We start from the raw sequence: 21,764 nt of genomic DNA, 5'->3' as shown, positions 1-21,764 counted from the left end.
CAATAGATCCTGCTGACATGCAGGGTCCATGGATTCATGCGGTTGTCTCTATACCCATACATGTTCATCCGCTCAGTACAATTTGAAATGGAACTTGTCCGATCAGGCAACATGTTTCCAGTCATAAACAGTCCAATGTTGGTGTTGACAGGCCCAAGTGAGGCATACAGCTTTGGATGGTGCAGTTATCAAGGGTACACGAGTGGACCTTCAGCTCCAAAAGCCCATATTGATGATGATTCGTTGAATTGTTTGCATGCTGACTCTTGTTGATAGCCCAGCATTCAAATCTGCAGAAATTAGTGGAAGGGTTACACTTCTGCCATGTTAAATAATTCTCTTCAGTTGTCATTGGTTCTGTTCTAGTAGGATCTATGGCCGTAGTGATGTCAGAGATTTTATATTTTACCAGATTCTCGACATTCACGATACATTCGTGAAATTCATACATGAAAATCCTTACTTCATCATTGCCTCGGAGATGCTGTGTCCCATCGCTGGTGCGCTGACTATAAGACCACATTCAAACTCACTTAAATTTTGAGAAGCTGCCATTGTAGCAGCTATAACTGATCTAACAACTGTCCTAGACACTTTTTGTCATATATAGGTGTTGCCGACCGCAGCACCATATTCTGCCTTTTTACATATCTCTGAATTTGAATCGCAAGTTTATTTGGCACTTCGGTGTGTGTTTCTTTAATTGTGTTGGCACTTCTTCCTACTATTACCATGTCATCGCTATCTGCACACATCTGGCTAGTTTTCATAAATGTAACACATGTTTTAATGACCTTATTTACTATGTTGAGCAGGGATGTATTGGATAAGATAGTGCAGAGACTATACCTTTGCTTCTCTTCTTTATTGAAAACAAAGCTTTCACTTGTCTCTGTCATTGTCATTTTGATTACATTTATTAGTTTGGCACACTTGTAGAAGAATTTTACAGAGCACTGAAAAACTGAAGTGGAAACAAAGCCCCTAGAGTAGTTGACATTCCTTCAGAATTATGAGGTCCTTAGTACAGACAGCCATGACAAAATTATTCCACCTGGTGTGCAAAATATGTGAGACAGGCAAAATACCCTAGTGTGAGAACATTCCAAGTTGAAAGAAGGCAGGTGCTGACATTTGTGAATATCGCAAAACCATCACTTTAATGATTCATGGTTGCAAAATATTGACATGAATTAGACTATATGACAAGCAAAGTGAAACAACATGGTCAGATTTCTTGGGAACTTTGTACACACACACACACCATCAGCAGCCACGTAAATGATTAAATAATTCCAGGTCGGTGCGACAGGAGGTAGACCAACCATCAGCGTGCTTTTGTGTTGTTCACAGGTCTGATAGGGTGTATACAAGGCGTGAACAGTACCAGACATTGAGTGAATATTATGAAGGACATGGAAATGCTGCATACTTGTATGAGACAGCATTATCAGCACATGACAAAATTTGAAAGGGGTCTCTTTCTGTGTCCCAATTTGCCTGGCTGGTGGAGTCGTGCAATATTCAGATTTGTGGGGGATTCAGATGCAACAGTCACCAGATGACTGCATAGGAATGTATACTCATCATCAAGGCTTGCCAGTCGACCACGTCTGACTGCCATGTGCAAGGATCACCCTATTGTGCACCAAGAATATTATTACCCCTCCCTTCAACATTCTGTGTCATCCCATACCACTGTCAGCGACTAGCAGCAGACTGGCTAGGGAATTACCATCCCCTGTGTAGGCCGTCGTTAACACCACGACGCAAATGGCTGCCATGACTGGAGAGCGTGGACCGGTGATTAACGGCATGTAATTGTGTTCAGTTATGAATTGTGGTTTGACAGCATCCCGGATGATCATCGTCAGTGAGTATGGTAGCAAACTGGGGAGTGGTCTCATTTTATCAATGTTTTGGAAAGGCACAACAGTGTTACTGTGACATCCTCACGTTACCTCACATGCGATGGTATCATGGTGCCATTTTCAAACAGGCCATTGCCCCTCCACACAAGGCACATGTACCTATGAGCTGTCTGCATAATGTTGATGTACTCCCACAGCCAACAAGATCCCCAAAGCTGTCCCCAACAGAATACATGTGGGGCCAGGTTGGACATTAACTTCAACCCAGTGCCACTATCCACAGTATCAATGACCAGTTTCAACCATTGTGGTCCAGCTTGTATCAGAAGAGGACACAATGGCTTTATGGCACCCTTCTCAATCAATCAGTGTATGCGACCCAGTCAGAGGGGGTGGGCTCATGTTGCTAAGTAGTCTATAAATTTGACTCAATACTGTAATCACTGAAACAACATCTCATAACCTCTCAATCTATGAAGTTTCATTTTTTTCCCTCCTCCCTTTCTCAGTGCCTAACTTCCTTTGTAAGGCAGTGTATTTACAGTGTCAGATCCACATTCAGTTCCCAGTTCTGCCGAGGTTTTTTCCTTGGTGGAAAGATTGGTACAGGGTGCACTCAGCTTTGCAATGCCAGCAGAGGAGCTACTTGCCTGAGTAGTAGCAACTGCACAGTCTAGAAAGTCTGCAAAATGGGAGAGCTGTGTGCTGACCATTTTGCTGTATTTAGAGAAGAATGGAAAAACTATCAGAAGCCGACCTCGGGAAAAATCAGTTTCAGTTCCATATGAATGTAGGAACACACAATCCCATACTTACCTTACACACTAACTTAGAAGATACAAAATTGTAAACCTAGGTTTATAGATTGAAGATTTAGGAAACTCTTGATAATGTAGGCTGCAATAAACTCTTTTAAGTTCTACCGAGCGAGATGGCACAGTGGTTAGCACACTGGACTCGCATTCGGGAGGACGACAGTTGAATCCCGTCTCCGGCCATCCTGATTTAGGTTTTCCGTGATTTCCCTAAATCATTTCAGGCAGATGCCGGGATGGTTCCTTTGAAAGGGCACGGCCGATTTCCTTCCCAATCCTTCCCTAACCCGAGCTTGCGCTCCATCTCTAATGACCTCGTTGTCTACGGGACGTTAAACACTACCCACCACCACCACCACCTTTCAAGTTCTGGACATAGCAGCTGTAAAGTACAGGGAGCAAAAGAGTCAAAGGACATGAAAGGGAAGCAGTGGTTGAACTGAGAGTGATCCAGGTTTGTAGCTTATATCTGACATTATTCAGTTTGTAAGTGAGCAAGCAATAAAGAAAACCAGTAAAACTTTTAGAGAGGATTAAAATTCATGTAGAAGAAATAAAAACTGTAACATCTGTTAGAGACGTCATTTTGTCAGAAAAGGAAAACGACTTAGAAGAGCAATTGAATGGAATGGATAGTGTCTTGAAAAGCAGGTCATAAGAGAGGTATCATCAAAGGTAAAATGAGTATAATGGAATGTAGATGAAATAGATTACAATATGAGACATCAATATTACTAAATGGGTTTTCCTGTTTGAGCAGCTAAATAACTGGCTATAGTCATGTGAAGACGATACAATATGCAAACTGTCAAGAGCAAGAAAAGAATTTCTGAAAAAGAGGAATTTGTTAACATCGAATTGAGTGTAACACAGCCTGTTTTGAGGGTACAAGGGGCGTTCAGTAAGTAATGGTACACTTTTTTTTTCTCAGCCAATTTTGGTTGAAAAAATATGGAATTTGTTGAAGGACATTGTGGAATATTCTCACCTCAGCCCCTATAGTTTCATGAAGTTCTGATAAGTGGTGATGGTAGCCTTCAAAGTGGCACCTGTAACAGTTGTGCTTTTGAAGCCGAGAGTTGTCATTGAGTTTCTTTTGGCAGAAAACCAGAGCATTGTAGACACTCATAGGTGCTTGCAGACTGTCTTCAGAAACACGGAAGTGAACAAAAGGCTCCATTCTTGCAGACGGCAGCTTGCAGTCCGTCGGACAACGGCACCTAGAGAGCGGACGCAGGCCGAGGATCAGACCTGCCTAGCCACAGCTTAGGTGTGTCCATACTTTAGAGATTGGCAGTTGATTCAGTGGGCCAGTCGGTCATCGAAATTCATCACTTGAACGATAGTCATTCTTTCCAGTTCCAGACATGGACAGAACGGTGACACAACTGCTTTCCTCGATCCCCTGGGCTCCCTTTGCTTATGTCTGTGACACATTCGCTCTGGAGGAGACGAGTGAAGTTCCTTTCCTAGCCTGCTTCAACCCCCATATACAAGTGCCAGGCAGTGTTGTCACTGTTACGTACAGACTTTTTCATAGCATGTCAGTGTCCCGCGTCTCCACATTTATTTACAGTGTCCGTGCTTCCTCACCTGTGAGAACTGTTGTGAACCTACCTTTCAGAACTGTTTGCTTAATAATAACATTGACAGTGCTCACTACCTGATGTGTCCATTTTCAAGATTTCCCCAAATCCGAGCCCATACTTATTCGTGGCGCAGCAAAATAGTAGTATCTTACAATGAGTCACCATTTAAGCAATTGCCCTTGGGTGCTGCACAGAAATTTCTTAAAATGTGCACACTATTGAGCAAATTGTGCCAATTACATTCACTGATGAGCCGAGACACAGTGATAACTATCTACCGTGAGACTGACTGCCGTCTAGTGGCACTGTAAGTGGAGCACAGAGAATGGGAAATCGTTCTGGGGACAATACGGATTACAAATGGGGATGTCAACTAATATAAAACTGTTTGACAAATGGCAGATTGTTATAACCCTTTGCCCCTCGGAATGAGCATTTTGGACACTGTAAAAAACTCGATACACCACATGACAGTATTCCTGGTAGACACCAAAAATTAGTCCGAGTCGTATCTCGGCAGCTCCCGGAGGCCAAACCACCTGTGTCAATGACCAGTGGAGTGCCATCTAGTGGGAAGTACTGAGCATGTTGTAGCAGACACGGAAACTATTGCAAAGTGGAGGAATGACTGAATGGCCGAGTCTGCGAGCAAAGCATAACAACATCACGGAAACTGAGAGATACTGTTATAGTGGTGACAAAGCAAAATGTTGTAAAGAGGCCTAGGTACAACACAACAATAACAGTTCGGGTGGAGAACCGGCAGAAAAGTGCATCCGAAAGGTGCAAAAGTCTGGAGTCACTAGGAGAGCTGACAGCGAGGGAAAACCGGGACATGTGATGTCATTGCCATACCACCCTCCTTAAGAAATGTCTGATCACTGAATGCGGATTGCCAACTACCCAGTGTGTAGCCTCAGATCTCGTGTCAGTTCCAACCATCCAGTGAGAAGCTAACCCTCGGCACACTTACCTCTCTTCGACCGTTTACGGGCTCGTGAGTCCGACCAGAAGGATGCTGCAGCTGCCAGCTTCACAGCCAACTTCTGAGGCGATGCTTCCGTCACCCTGCAGGCCTGCTGGAGGCTTGACTTGCATGATCTGGACACTGTCTGTGATCTGTCTCTGAGTAGCTGCCAGCTCACGTCTCATAAACGGGGGCCGAGAGCTGACCACAGTCAGTCGGCGAGTACTTCAGGTGGACCTCGTGGCGTGACTTCCGAGTGCAAATCTTTGACATTGATGGGGGCACTTTGGAAATAGACGTACAGAGCCAGAGGTCGCAGGTGTCCACGGGTCTTCAGCTGCCCCGTGATGTAACCGCCGCCATCCCGTGCTTCGCCATGGTGGGGGAACCGTGAGCTGAGGACGTACTGGCCCTGACGAGGCCCGGCTGTGGCACGATGCTTTGCAAGACAATCTCGTATTGCTGCTTAATAAATGTGTTATTGTTGAGGATGGTTTTTAGCACTCTCGAGCACCCCATTCTACCCAGCTCTCTCTTGATAGCTGTAGGATTCTTGGAGTGATTATGGAAAGTATTTATTGGGCAATAAAACTGCAAGTAGGTGACAAGACGTTTGATGTCCACACCTCGTAATGTGGAAATCAGAGGCTTGCCACTCTGTAAAGCAGTATATGTGGCAATCTGTGGCATATCTGATCACAGAGGCACACCATTTGGCGCACATGACTGAATGAGGGACACTGCAGCAGACGACTCCTAAGTGTTCCCGTGTTGACCTAACAACATCTCAATTGTGACTGCAGTGGAGTGGAGATCATCGAGATTGGACAGTAGGTCGAAGGAAACTTGACACCTGGTCGGATGATTCCAGGCCATCGTCCAGACAAATGGCTGCTAGAAAGACACACCGCACTATGGACTCAGGCCTGTGATGTCAGTATTATTCTATTGGGAGGGTGAGGGGGAAAGTGGAGGGAGGGGTATTTGCCTGTGCTTCTGTGGGACATGTGGTAGTAATCGAAGGTACCATAACAGCTGTGAACTGTGTGAACATTACCACTCTATCACAGACCATCTGCACACCTTTCTACTTGATGTCTTCTCCGATGGCAGTGGCATCTTCCAACAGGGTATCTGCTGATGCCTCGACTACCAAATCTGCCTGATCCAGGGTGCCAGGGCATGTTCACAAACTACCAACATTTAATTTACACTGCGCATAGACATCTGGTGTCACATACTTCCAGATGCCTGCCGAGGTCTTGTGGAATCCGTGCCGTGCATAATCGTTGCTGTATTGCACTGCAACCTGTTACTAAGCAGCTAGTTCAAATGGTTCTGAGCACTATGGGACTTAACATCTGAGATCATCAGTCCCCTAGAACTTACAACTACTTAAACCTAACTAACCTAAGGACATCACACACATCCATGCCTGAGGCAGGATTCAAACCTGTGACCGTAGCAGCAGCACGGTTCTGAACTGAAGAGCCTAGAACCGCTCGGCCACAACGGCCGGCTAAGCAGCTAATCGTAATATTATTTTTACTCAACAGCATTCAGAGTCTTCCTCACATTTTTTCCACTTCACTTATAATAATGATTTGCAAAGACACTTAAGTCTTCTCAATGGTGACAAAAAAAAAAAAAAAAAAAAAAAAAAAAAGAATTAAAAAGATAAAGGCAACACCACAACCACTTTAATGTATCTACAGGGTAGTTGTAATGAAACTTTCACTACTTGAGAGCCGCCTCCCCCACCCATGAAAATGAGCAGCTGTAGGACAGTGAAAGATTGTGGAAATATTTGTAAGGCCATGCAGAAGAGAATTAATGAGCAAATCATTGAAAGCAATACATTTTAATTTCCACATGAAAGGGTAGCATCTGTTAATTGCGTATCATGGTTACATGCCAGGTTACAAACGTGCCTCAGAGGGCAACCATCTGCATCGCTGACAGCCTGGTAACACACAACAGATACCATTTCACAATTGTTTGCCACACTTTTCAAATGGTGGCTATACACCGCTTGAAGATTGCACAACGCGTCCAGAATGACAACAGTAACTTCTTCAACAATTTGTAGTGCAACTGGCCATAAGCCTCTCCCAGGAACAATTCCCAAATCTTCAGTTAATTTGAAATTCCACATCGTGTTCTTCAACCCTGGTGTGGAGAGAGGTCTCTTCTTATTCCTTTAATGCACTGATACTCAGAAAGAGGAGCAGCATTATTGCTGTTGTTTTGACAAAACAGCGTTACAGGTAAAGCCCTGCTCACCTTGTCCAAACCCACGTTAACTGTCTGCAACTCTAGCGCACTCTGATGGTTGTATTTCACCCTATGTTGCCATACCAGTACCGGTGCCTAACAGAAAGTTACGACAATAACACTACTAACAGGGCAAATGCTGCAGCTCACAGTCCGAACATCATTCCTATTAAGTTGTATATCCATACAGTAAATAGTTTTCCTTCTACACTGGCCCAGCAACAAAAGTTCAGTTGTAACCACATCACAACACTCAGCAATAAGTAAAATGACTAATGATGATGATGTATAGTAAGGCGGTGGTTAGTGTTTAACGTCCCATCGACAACGAGGTCATTAGAGACGGAGCGCAAGCTCCGGTTAGGGAAGGATTGGGAAGGAAATCGGCCGTGCCCTTTCAAAGGAACCATCCCGGCATTTGCCTGAAGCGATTTAGGGAAATCACGGAAAACCTAAATCAGGATGGCCGGAGACGGGATTGAACCGTCGTCCTCCCAAGTGCGAGTCCAGTGTGCTAACCACTGCACCACCTCGATCGGTGTATAGTAAGGGATTGGAAGTTTCTTTCGAAGAGTCATCCAGAAATGCCCCTGTATTGACTTTGGCAGCAAAGCCCTAACCTCTTATATACTGAGAATAATTTATAATGCAAGTATAAGTGTTGCAAGAGGAAAAAGTCTGGAAAATAGATTGATCCTTACGGAGCATACTTGAATGTTGTTACCAACTGGACAGTTACAAGGAATTGGTTGTCATAATTCTCAGAAATGTTAAGGAAAGAAAATGTAATTGACACTGCGACTGAAAGTCATGGAGTTACTAACTACAGTTTTCCATAATTGCTTCACAAAAGAAGATGAAGTAACTATTCCAGAATTCGAAACCAGAACAGCTGTTAGCATGAGTGACATAAAAGTATATATCTTAGGTGTTGCAAAACAACTCAAATCACTTAAGAAAGACAAGCCTTTCAGTCCAGGAGGTATAGCAATCAGGTTCCTTTCAGAGTGTGCAGACACAATAGCGCCTTTCTTAGCAATCGTATACAACTGCTCACTTGACAAAAGGTCTGCTCCTCAAGACTGGAAAGAAGCACAGGTCACACCAATATTCAAGAAAGGAAATAGGAGTAGCCCATTGAATTACAGACACATGTCACTGACCTCAATTTGCAGTAGGCTTTTGGAGCATATACTGTACTCGAACATTATGAATCACCTTGAAGAAAATGACTTATTGATACACAACCAACATGGATTCAGAAAATATTATTCTTGTGCAACACAACTAGCTCTTCATTCCCATGAAGTAATGAGTGCCGTTGACAAGGGATCTCAGATTAATTCCATATTCCACAAGGCTTTTGATACTGTTCCTCACAAGCGCCTATTAATCAAATTGTGTGCATATAGAGTATCGTCTCAGTTGTATGTCTTCATTTCTGATTTCCTCTCAGAGAGGTCACAGTTCATAGTGATAGGCAGTAAATCATCAAGCAAAACAGAAGTGATACCTGGCGTTCCACAAGGTAGTGTCATAGGCCCTCTGCCATTCCTGATTTACATAAATGATCGAGGTGATAACCTGAGCAGTCCCTTTCAATTGTTTGCAGATGATGCTGTAATTTACCACCAAGTACAATCATCAGACGATCAATTCCAATTACAAAATGATTTAGAGAGAATTTCTATATGGTGTGAAAAGTGGCAATTGGCACTAAACAAAGAAAAGTGTGAGGTCATCCACATGGGTACTACAAGAAATCCGATAAATTTTGGGTATACGATAAATAGCACAAATCTAAGGGCTGTCAATTTGACTAAATACCTAGGAATTACAATTACGAGCAACTTAAATTGGAAAGACCACATAGATAATATTGTGGAGAAGGCGAAACAAAGACTGCACTTTGTTGGCAGAACACTTAGAAGATGCAAGAAACCCACTAAAGAGACAGCCTACATTACACTTTTCCGTCCTCTGCTGGAATATTGCTGTGCAGTGTGGGATTGTTACCAGGTAGGATTGACGGAGGACATCAAAAAAGTGCAAAGAAGGGCAGCCCGTTTCGTGTTATCGTGCAATAGGGGTGCGAGTGTCACTGATATGATACGCAAGTTAGGGTGGCAGTCACTGAAACAAAGGTGATTTTCTTTGTGGCAAGATCTATTTAGAAAATTTTAACTTTCTCTTCCGGATGCGAAAATATTTTGTTGACACCCACCTAAGTAGAAAGAAATGATCATCATAATAAAATAAATCAGAGCTCGAACGGAAATATTTAGGTGTTCCTTTTTCCCACACGCCATTCGAGAGTGGAATGGCAGAGAAGTAGTATGAAAATGGTTTGATGAACCCTCTGCGAGGCACTTATGTGTGAATTGCAAAGTAACCATGCAGATGTAGATGTAGATCATGATCTCAGTCCTACTGGTGAAAGAATCTTCTGCTAGGATTCCTCCTAACATTGCCCAGGGTATGCCACTGTTTGATGTTTCATACTTCAAGCATGATCTTCTTAGAGGCTCCTTCCCTGTGCCTCAATTAATACATAACAGATAGACGAATATCATGGAGTATGTACTTTGCTGGTGTGCCTAGAAATCAAACAGACATGGGCTATTGGAGATCTTGCAGTTGTGGGACTGCATTACAATTTATTAGACGATTATTTGTAATGTGCAGTTGGAAACATAACTGCGAACTGAGGCTTGTCAGCACTGCAGTACATGCATAAGTGTGACTTACAGCTGGCTCAGACAACTAGGGGTACAGTACACCAGGACAAAGAGGCATATTGCCTGTAAATAAGGAGTGGCTTGCCTAAAGAATGCAAGCAAATGTTTCGGTAGCAGCTGGATTTGTCAGGGCAGCCACCTTTGAGAGCAAACTGCACCTTTCCAAGGATCACTACCCTGTTCCAACTGATGGACTTGTATATTTACTAAATCATTTACATGAGTTTTACTGAACAAAGAAAGCGGGCCCAGGAATACAATTTAAAATTTACACTGCTGTCTATCAGGCACTTTATGTTATCAAACAAATGGTCACGTGTTTTTGTGCTTGCATTTGAACTTTTTCTGAGCCACCAACAACTTTACTAGTGAGTAGTAAAGGTAATTTTTACCCTCACATGTTGTAGCTGTAGATATTACTATAATTGTCACATCATGCTCGATTATTTACGATTAACTGTATTTGTGAATATACATATTGTGAAGTAGCAGTTTAAGTGTCCCAATCCTTAAAGGCATATCTGCAAGGTTTTTCTGTGCTGTGCTGTCAGTACTTTATTTTCAACCTCCAACTTGATCTTTAAAAAAAATTGTAGAGAAATGTGCAGAAATCTACTCAAGGTGAAAGTCATGTTAATAATGTAGTTAAACTAATAATTTTTGTGGCAGAAGGAAAGTTTCAAGAATGTTCAGAGTTACAAAAGGTAAGCGCAGCTTGACAATTCAATCTTCCCTCCACAAAACCCAAAAAAATCTATCTAAACACACACATACAGATTAGCAAATACAGTGATGATGAAATTCAAATTATCAGCAACATAGCTAGTGACTTACTTTCATTTGTGTGGCACTATTGGTAAGCTGAGCAGTTTCACTATCCTGTGGTTGTATACAAAAAAACTTTTGAATAAAGCACAGTTTTCTGAAGAATACTAAAATATAAATATTTAGGAAGATCTCTCAAATAGCATGCAGCTAGTTGCCCAAGTGCACTTTGTGTGTTTTCTGGTCTAGATAGGGAGATTAAAGATTACCATTCCACTGATGACACGGTCATAAGGCTCGAAGCACAAGCTGAGTGAGGAGGGTAGGAAAGGAAATCAACTGTTTCCTTTTCAGAGGAACTGTCCTGGCATTTGCCTTGAGCGATTTGGAAATACTACTGACAACCTGACTCACATATGGATGGACAGGGGTTTTGAAATGTAGTCCTCTCAAATGCAAATCTCGTATCTTAATCACTTTACCACTAACTCGGTTCCTGTTCTAGGGTTTTCAATGATTTCCACTTCCCTTGAGCATATGTGTATATTCATTTTATATCTCCAATTCCTCACCAGTTGTTCCTAGTCCAGGAATGGTTAAATGAATGCTTGTCTTCTAGCAAAAATATTAATAGCTATATGTGTACAAATGTGTAGGCTCCCATAGTTATTGTCTCCTCGGATAAGTGCTACTTGTAGGAAATGTTGCGCATCTTACTTTAAAATGAAAGGAATCGCTAAGTGGCAACTTTTCAATTGTCATGCTGCACTCACCTGCCAGGTGTTTAGAGTGGAAGTTCCTGCAGTCAGTGGCTCTACTTACACCACCACTGTCAGTGTTGCTGTTCCAACACTTCACTCGAAAATCACAGGAAAGAGAAGCGAAGCAGTGTTCCAGGAGGCTGTTGTTCATACTAGACTTCCTGAGAGCATTATCCATTACTGAGATCAGATATGAGCCAATAAGGCCCATCAAATTTAGGAACAATCTAAACTTTAGGGAAGAGGGGGGAGGGAGGGGAGGAGGAATGCTGGATATTAACATTTATATTTTTAAAGTGGCAAAGTTAAAGTGCAACCAATACAACCCTTGTACTCAGTAGGGATAAATCGAGTAATAATGAATTAGTGAGACAGCTGATGCAGATCTTTTTTATATATAGATTGGTATCGATCAATGCACTTTGTAAGTCATTCTCTGACGTCATTCGCTCTTTTATATTCAATATTTTGTGGAGGAATTATGACGTGACCCAGTCGGACACATAATGGACACATAATAATTCTATACATCAGAAATCGCCAGGAAAACATCATCGTATTGCAGGGTTCAGTACGGTGTGTTGTGTGTGTGAGCGCGCATGTGCAACGGAAGAGGGGTTGCAGGGGGGGGGGGGGGGGGTGTAGGTGCACATACTCCAGCTCTTTAAAGGATTCGTACAAAGCAGTTTTCATTCCTTTTGTTGTGACTGCCAATGACTCAACATTTCTGTTATTTGGCGAGTTCTCTCTTTTACTGCTACATTATTTATGTAAGTTATCTGACCCAAATTGTATGTAAATCAAACCATGCTGTGTATGATGTGACCAAATGAGGGGTGATGCATCTGTATTGAAACTGATTCCATGAAACCCTCCATCAATGACTTATCACACCACGCAGGTAGTGAGAGGGGCAATCTCAGCTATGTGCCTCATGTCATTCCCTATCATATAACTAAGGTTACAGTCCAAACTGTTGCTTGCACCCCAAACTACTACTACATATTCTTCTTTTCTAATATCCTAAATGACACGTAACATTGCTGAACCCTGCACTTGGCTTAAAAATACTATTAATCCGGTAATCGCTTCCCATAGAGTTCTGACCAGTGCTGCAATTCCCCTCCTGTGACTATTATCCATTAATAACACCTTCTTGGTTTTCTTAAAACAAGGAATTATTTCCACACTTATCTTGCACCTTATGCCCTGTACAGATAGACATTTTCTGGACTTGTTGAGTTGTCTGTATGCTTTTATCAACAGTCTCCAAAGCATTGAATCTAAAGTAGACAGTTAGTCTGAAGCTATCAGACTTACAATTTTTCCTGTATCTTCACTAGCATTTGGCAGACTTCACTCTAATCCAATCTTCTAGTCTAGCTCAAACATTTATAAAAAGAACTCTTCTTGCACTACTGCCAAATTAACCTGAAATATGAAGGCAATCAACTCCTTGTTTCAACTATTATATAAAATCATGAACTGATTTGTATAAGAGAACGTGCTGTGGCTTTTTTCATTACAGCCTTATTCTTCCTAATGTACATACACTATTGAATGAAAACATTATCACTGCCCATCGTGAGACTGAATGCTGTGTGGTGGCGTTGGGATCAAGTGATGCTGTACGGAAAGCATAAAAGTGGGGAGAGGTGAATGGAGAATCATTCTAGTGGCGTTACGGGCCACAAGTGGGGAAGTCCACTGACATAAGTGACTTGGACAATGGATAGATTGCTATGGCCTATTTGTAAAAACCCCCTTCTCGTTCCACATATATAGATCACATTCAGAGGGTGTCACAGGAAGTCTATTTGTAGTATCTGTCACATGAATTTTCAGGACTCATCAGTCAAGTACCAACAGAAGCACTATGATACAACTAAACCTCATTTTTTCATCCACAATTCTATGTAATGTGCCACTAAACAACTGTTTAAGAGAATAGCAACTTTCCTATGAATATTTGAAAAAAAAAATGCACTTCATTCTGTGCTGTAGCTAGCCAATGCCCTACCAAAATGTTTCACAGCCCTTTCTCTACAAACAAATTAAAAGGTCAGCTATAAAGAATTCTACTTGAAAACCCTTTTTATTCTCTAGATGAATATTTTATCTTTATGAAAAGTGCTTTGTAAATGTGTCAAGTTCATAGTTTAAGTAACTCACCACTGACCTAAGGTTGAAAACAATGTTTGCAACATTGTTATTTGTATATTAACAAATGTAATATACATCAAAATGTAAAATGTATTAATAAAAACAAATCTTTAGTTTGTAACTCTATAAGCTGATGTATCCGGAAGTATAATCTGTATGCTGACCTGAAGCTGTATTATTTTTCAGGATTGTACTTGATTATTCAATGCTGAGTACATATAATAATAATAATAATAATAATAATAATAATAATAATAATAAGGAGCATGCTGCACTTGACAGAACCCCACACAAGAGAGACTGAATAGGAGTGACACTTGAATGCAGCACTAGTTGCCACCTGTATACTCTTGCAGTGTTGACAAAGCAGCTTGCTTCCTATATTGTTGACAGAAATGACTACGCTTTCCTGTGTCACAGTATCATTATGGAGAGCAAGCTTCATAACTTACATGGTGTCTGCAAACAAGTATCTCAGAAATGGCACAAATCTGGTTGGTTGAGAGAATGATTTGATTTATTTATTTATCCAGGGGTACTCACAATGAAATAGGATTAGTTATCAAAAAGTAATGAAAATTAATAGCTACTACACATATGCATAGAATATACAGGACGGTGAGAAACAGTCTGTAAAGTTTGTAAGGGTGTTGCAGAGTAGGTTGTGTTGAAAAATAATTGTTAAGACAAAAATTCAATATACTGCATCATTTACAATTTACTTAGCACAGAAGTTAGCCTATCAGGATGTTTTCACACAATATCAAGCAACCCATCAGAGACGGCGTTGCTAGACGTGTTCTTCATTTGGTTTCCTAAAACTGAACAAGAGAGTAATACAAAAATTGGACAAGGGACAGTAGTACGGATCGAATCCGAGTCATAGGCTGAGCAGTCTCATGTGCTGCCATCTATGCTATAAGAACAAATGACAGAAATTGTATCCGGCAGGCCATCTGAATATGCGCACATAAAAGCCTGATCTACGAACTTCAATGCTAATTAAACAAGAAATTGGAATTTTTCGGAACAGTTATTTCTATGCGTCACATACCCTGAAACACCCTTGCAAGCTTTTCAGACTGTTTCTGATCACCATGCATATGTCTTTCTGAGGATAAGACAGGCAGTTTGCTGTGGTCTTACTGAAGGAACCTCTTGGAATTGCCTGAAATGATTTAGAAAAACCAGAAACCGAATAAAATGAAATTTTTATCATCACATAACATGAATAATACAATCAAAGATCGAGAGATAGGTGACTTGTCAAAATATCTGCAGTGTTTTTCTTTTTCTATATGGTTCCCTACTAAATGGCTATACTGTAGCTGATATCCAGCTATATACGCAAAAAATATAGATTTATATACAACTATTTATTGTGTTCATCTCTGATTGATACAATACAAAAATAGTAATGGCCTTAATACAGAACCTTGTGGAACATCTAATTGTGTGTGTGTTTCTAACCAGGGAGGAATGATGAGATCCAATTAAGAGGTTTTCTTTAAAACTATAGCTTGTCATTTTTCAGAGAAGCAAGCTATGATTTACAGTATCGACAACTTTGGTAAGGTCACAGAAGATACTGGATACATACACAGGTGGGGGAAAAGGTGACACTTGCTCCTTCCTCGAATCTAGGATAGAGATTTTTTTATTCATGGTAGAATTCTTATGAATTTCTGGCAACAACTGTCTGTGACTGTACTACAGTGCAAGATTTAACATTCCAAGCATAATATTGTAACCTTAGCTATCACTATACATCTTAGCTTTCTACAACGGTCACACACTGTTCACGTGTGGTTTCAGTGCTATTCTGCAATCAAGATGGATGCCAACATTAACGAAAGAAAAAACAGAAAAGAAAAAGAAGATGAAACAAAGAGTCCTCAATCTTTTGTCCATTGCTTCTTTGCAAAACTTTCAATCTATATCAAACTGCGGAAAAGAACTGATCCAACTCCCAGGAGCACTGATTCCAATGCCAAATTCCAGCATGACATAAAAAGGGCAGCAGTATATGTGCACCTTATCCATCCACAATTCCCAAAAGCTGGCCCCTCCCTTTGTTCTACAATGGAGTCACAGTTTGTCTGCAGGCCGCGGTGCTCTCACGGTTCTAGGAGCGCAGTCCGGAACCGTGCGACTGCTACGGTCGCAGGTTTGAATCCTGCCTCGGGCATGGATGTATGTGATGTCCTTAGGTTAGTTAGGTTTAAGTAGTTCTAAGTTCCAGGGGACTAATGACCACAGCAGTTGAGTCCCATAGTGCTCAGAGCCATTTGAACAGTTTGTCTGTAGACAAAGAAGACTTATTGTGAGTTGCTGATTCTATATTTAGTTTTATGGGACAGAGCCTTTGTTGCAGACACGGAGAAACACCGTTGATTACCAGTAGATGTGTACTTCCATATTTCACCTATGATGCCAAACTTGTCAGTTGAAAAAAGAAAATAGCTGTTTATTTGCTAGGAGAAAAGAAAAAGTGCAAAATATCAGGTCAAAAAGACATTCACTTCACGAATTTGGATCTTTTCAAATAGCACTGGACATAACACACTGCCATATGCAGCTATATAGCTGCAAATACTGCACTTTAAATGGCACAGCTGCACATTACAGGACAAACTGGAGAGATGAGACATCCAATTTGTAACTGGTTTTGGGAGATTTCTCACATTCCTCTAGTAGTATACTGGCCCTTAGCTACACTTCATCCAATCACGCCGAGAAAATGTAACTTACAAAACACATTGCGTTCACCTTTTATCACATTTTAGCTGTCTACAATGAAAAACATAAATTATGAAAGCAATGCAATAAAACCATTGATACAATCAGCTGCCAAGTTCTTTATGCAAACAAAGTGATGTCACCACAGTCTGTTAATTTTTTTGAGAATCAACAGAAGGTTCTCAGTTCTTCTGACTTTTTTTTTTAATTTAAAACTTTTAAATTGTAAATTTTTTGAAATGTAGTTTTAGGAAATGTCAGAGGGCATAATATACTATTAAAATTTGATAACAACAGTCCAGAGTGAGTAAAATATTTTACTTTAAAAAACGGTGACTGTTTTCAGCCAATATATGATCATCTTCAGACCACTGCAGCATGCTTCTTACTGACTGCTGGAGCTTGTCACAGACACAGTTCCTTTTACTGTTCAGAGATGTCACTAAACCCGCCCAACCATGCATAAGCAACGCCTATTAGACAGAGAGGATCCAAAAGCTGATCAGTTCCAGTCATTCCACCAGGAAGAAGGTACACGGTTCATGTTGTCTGTAGTTCAACCATGCCTAGACGGTTAATATCTCAGCTCGATCATGTCTGCATTGTTACTTTGTGCCAGGAAGGGCTCTCAACAAGGGAAGTGTCCAGGTATCTCGGAGTGAACCAAAGCGATGTTGTTCGGACATGAAGTAGATACAGAGAGACAGGAACTATCGATGACATGCTTCGCTCAGGCCGCCCAAGGGCTACTACTGCAGTGGATGACTGTTACCTATGGATTATGGCTTGGAGGAACCCTGACAGCAACGCCACCATGTTGAATAATACTTTTCATGCAGCCACAGGATGTTATGTTATGACTCAAACTGTGTGCAATAGGCTGCATGATGCGCAACTTCACTCCCGACGTCCTTGGTGAGGTCCAAATTTGCAACCACGACACCATGCACCACAGTACAGATGGGCCCAACAACATGCTGAATGGACCGCTCAGGATTGGCATCACATTTTCTTCACTTTAAGCAGACAATCATCGCAGACATGTTTAGAGGCAACCCATTCAGGCTGAACGCCTTAGACACACTGTCCAATGAGTGCAGCATGGTGGAGGTTCCCTGCTGTTTTGGGATGGCATTATGTGGGGCCAACATACGCCGCTGGTGGTCATGGAAGGCATCATAAAGGCTGTACGATATGTGGATGCCAGTCTCCAACCGATAGTGCAACCGTATCGGCAGCATATTGGTGAGGCATTTGTCTTCATGGACAACAATTCGTGTCCCCATCGTGCACATCTTGTGAATGACTTACTTCAGGATAATGACATCCCTCGACTAGAGTGATCAGCATGTTCTCCAGACATGAACCCTATTGAACATGCCTGGGATACATTGAAAAGGGCTGTTTATGGACAACGTGACCCACCAACCACTCCGATGGATCTACGCCGAATCGCTGTTGAGGAGTGGGACAATCTGGCCCAACAGTGCCTTGGTGAACTTGTGAACAGCATGCCACGATGAATACAGGCATGCATCAATGCAAGACGATGTGCTACTGGGTTGTAGATGTACCGGTGTGTACAGCAGTCTGGACCACCACCTCTGATTTGATTTGATTTTGACAGGGGAGCTAAAACAGCTTAGGTCTCACCCACCACTGCCTGCACTGAAGCCGAGTTTATTATGCGGTATCACTCCTTGTATATCTAGCAAAGCCAACCAATGCCCTTAAATAGCGCAAGGAATGCCTGTACCAGGTTTTTACTAGACACAATTTCTTCAGGTCTAGTTGACCCAAAAGTTCTGTATCTCTTGCTCTCCAGTGCCATGCAATTGTAGATTAGGGGTGATGCAGTTTCTTTGCCCTCAACACAGGTCCTACATTTAGGGTCCTCTTCCATTATACACATTGCGTGTAGGTGTTTTTTAAAATTCCCATGGCTGGTCATCAGTCATCAGTCATGAGTTTGTTCAATCCTAGGATTACAGAGCTTCTTTTAAAGCATGCCTTGGGCATCATTACCTTACCATGTTTTTGTTTACAGACCATTCTACGTTCTGTTTCCTAAGCCAGTTCCGTAGCCTTGATGATTGTCAGGACAGGTTCCGGTCCAATAGATGGAGTCGTCGCCCCCGTCCTGGCCAGTCTGTCGGCTTGTTCATTGCCACAGATCCTTGAGTGGCCAGGGACCCACACTAGGTTTACCCTATTGCTTCTTCCTAGCTCCACCAGAGCCCTGTGGCATTCTGCAACAATCTTAGATCTCGCTGCAGGAGCTGCCAGTGATTTCAGGGCTGCTTGGCTGTCTGAATAGATGTAGATGCTACGGTCCTTGTAGCACCTACACATCTTCTCCTCCACACATGTCCTGATTGCAGTAATTTCAGTTTTCCTAGAGAGATAATGCCCTCCAGTCTTGACTGAATCCCGTACATGCCTACCCCAGCGCCTTGGTCTGAATTCGACCTATTGGTGAACCACACCATGTCCCCTGTATGGTGTCGAACTGTTTTTCCCACTGCTCCCTGCTTCCAATTATTATATAGTAAGGCTTGCTGAAGCAGTTGGGAGTTATTATATAGTCAGCCAGCATTTCCCCAGTCATTCCTATATTTACATCACTTATTATCTTAGTGTGTAATTCTGGATATCCCAGTGAGATCCAGTTTTTACCAGTTTTAAGTCTGTATGCACCAGCTGCTGCCTCCATCTTGACCCAAAGGTGAAGTGGAGGCATGTTCAGCATGGCTTCCATCCCAGTGTTTGGTGTGCTGCTAATTTTGCCTGTTATGGCTAAGCAAGCCAGTCTCTGCACCGTAGCATGCTCCTTAGCTGCAACCCACTATTCTACCTTCTCCCACCACACTATGGCCCCATAAGAAATCCTAGGTCCACTGTGGTGTATATCCAGTGCATACCTCTCGGGCTTAGGCTCCAATTTTTACCACGAGCCCTTCTGGTACTCACTAGAGTACCTTCTGCCTTCGAGCAGATGCTCTTAATGTGAGGGGTCAGTAATAGTTTCTCATCTAAGGTTACCCCTAGATATTTCACTATCCCCTTCACAGGTAGAGTTTCATTGAAGAGCTTTGGATTCCAACTAGAGTGTTGGATATGCCTCTTCATGAATGGCACCACAACAGTCTTCTTAGGATTAACCCTTAGATCCTGTTTAATGCACCAGTCTTGCACAATGTCCAATGCACCTTGTGCCATGTTTTTAACTGTGGCAGTAAATTTACCAAGTATTACTATGACAAAGTCATCTGTGTATCCTTGGCAAAAGCATTGTCTGGAATTTAGTTCCTCAATGAGTTTGTTCATCACTAGATTCCACAATAATGGGAACAGAACTCCCCCTTGTGGACAACCTCTAGTGGTGCTAATTACAATCTTTTCATTCAGCATAGCAGCCTCTGCCTTCTTTGCACTAAGCATTGTCGTAGTTCACTTAGTGGTCCCTAGGTCATGTACCTCTCCTGCCCTTGCCATGGAATTGAAGGTCGTGTAACTGAAGGCCCCTTCAATGCCCAGAAAGATGCAGAGGGCTATTCCTTGAAAGTGAAGTGCTTTCTCCATTCTCCCGAGTTGATGGAGAGCTGTCTCACAGGATTTACCTGGTTGATATGCATGTTTGTTTGAATGTAGAGGGACCCTAATTAGCCTCCTCTCCCCAACATATACATTAACCAGTTTTTCCAATGTTTTAAGAATAAAGGACAGACTGATTGGTGTCATATCCTTGGCCTTGGTATGATCAATTCTCCCTGACTTTGGAATGAAAACCTTCATTGCCCTCCAGGCACTGGGAATGATTCCTACTGCTAGGCTAACCCTGAATAACCTTCATAGGACTCTTATGAGATTCTCTCCTGCCTGTTGTAGGACAGCTGGGAAGATTCCATCTTGGCCAGGTTACTTGAACAGTTGGAATGTTTCCACCGCTCATTGGATTTTATTGAAGTCCACACACTTTTTGGTCAATTCCTAGTCTTCTCTTCGAGTGCCTGAGAACCATTGTCTCTCCGAGATCACATTCAGCTCTGTGTTATCCGCCAGAGCACATTGAGGAAAGTGAGTTTTTATTGAGGAGTAGTTCCAGGATCTCATGTGCTGCCTTTGTATATTCTCCATCCTCCTTTCTTAGAGTACCTCCTGGATTGGTTGGCATTCTAGTGAGGATTCTGTGAAGTCTGGCTTGAGCAGCCATGCTATCCATTTCCTCACAGAATGCCTTCCAGGATGCCTCCTTTGCGTGTCTAATTGCAAGGTTGTAGTTGAAAAGGGCCTCATGATATTTTGCCCATTGTCATTTACGTCTCGCAAGGTTAAACAGTCATCATACTTGTTTTCTTTGCTTTTCCAAATTATTGTTCCACCAAGGCACACTCCTATTTGTGCACTTATTGGTGATTGTGCAGTTGTCCTGGTATGAGGTCACTATGGCAGAGGTAACAGCCTCTGATACTTCCTCAAACTCTACTGTATTCTTTATCAAGGTTTTAATTTCTGATAAGTTTAAGTCAAGGTCCCTCGTATATATTTCCCAGTCTGTTTTCCTGGTATTCCTATAGATCATGGTCTGTCTGATTCCCATTTCAACCTTGAATTTAATGTACATGTGGTCCGATGAGGATGCCTCTAATGCCACATGGCATTGTTTGACATAGCTGCCCGTCATCATGGAATCAAAGGTTATGTCAATTACTTCTTCCCCTCTGCTATTCCTGAATGTAGGTTCATTGTCCCTATTCAGGACCTCCAAGTTGTTAGCCAAGAGAAATTCAACAAGGTGCTCACCTCAACTGTTGGTGTCCTTGCTGCCCCACACTATATTGTAGGCATTGGTATCACATCCAACCAACAGTTGGTCGCCTAGCCGATGGCATGCTTCTGTCAGTCTCCTCACCTCCAAAGGAGGAGGAGAGCTGTCTTTGTGAGGAAGGTGTGCTGAGGCCAAAACAATTTCCCTTGTGATAGCTTCCTCACACTGCTGCATCCTGACGGTCCCTCGAGCAAAAATCCATCATTGGCATGAAAGAAATTCCATTTCTTACAGAGATGCAAGTTCTGTAGTTT

This window comes from Schistocerca gregaria, chromosome 10 (genome assembly GCF_023897955.1).
Source record: "Schistocerca gregaria isolate iqSchGreg1 chromosome 10, iqSchGreg1.2, whole genome shotgun sequence".
Lineage (NCBI taxonomy): Eukaryota > Metazoa > Arthropoda > Insecta > Orthoptera > Acrididae > Schistocerca > Schistocerca gregaria.
The sequence above is the reverse complement of the archived record's forward strand: the minus strand, read 5'-3'. Positions refer to the sequence as shown.